Consider the following 371-nt stretch of genomic DNA (forward strand, 5'->3'; position numbering starts at 1 on the left):
TATGTGGGTGAAATGATGATACGATGCCAAGTTTCAACTTTTTCAGAGTTCATTTCTAGTGCTTTTCAATTTCTAGGTCATTTAGTTCTCAAAACAAATCATTGAATGCATGAAAAATAGCAAATGAAGGCAGAAATGGTTGAAAGTTGATGGCGTCGCTTTGAATGATGCATACTGAATGCACAAAAAGTCTGGAGTTGTAATAAGTTTAAAAAATGAAATGCCTTTGTAAAAGATGAGTTTAATTTCGTCAGAAACCTGAATACTTCGAAAGAGATTGTCCAGTTTGTAAACGAAGTGCATCTAGTTTTTGCCGTAACCCTCTCTACTTTTTTGAACAATCTATGTGGGTGAAATGATGATACCATGCC

This window comes from Triticum aestivum, chromosome 6B (assembly GCF_018294505.1).
Source record: "Triticum aestivum cultivar Chinese Spring chromosome 6B, IWGSC CS RefSeq v2.1, whole genome shotgun sequence".
NCBI lineage: Eukaryota > Viridiplantae > Streptophyta > Magnoliopsida > Poales > Poaceae > Triticum > Triticum aestivum.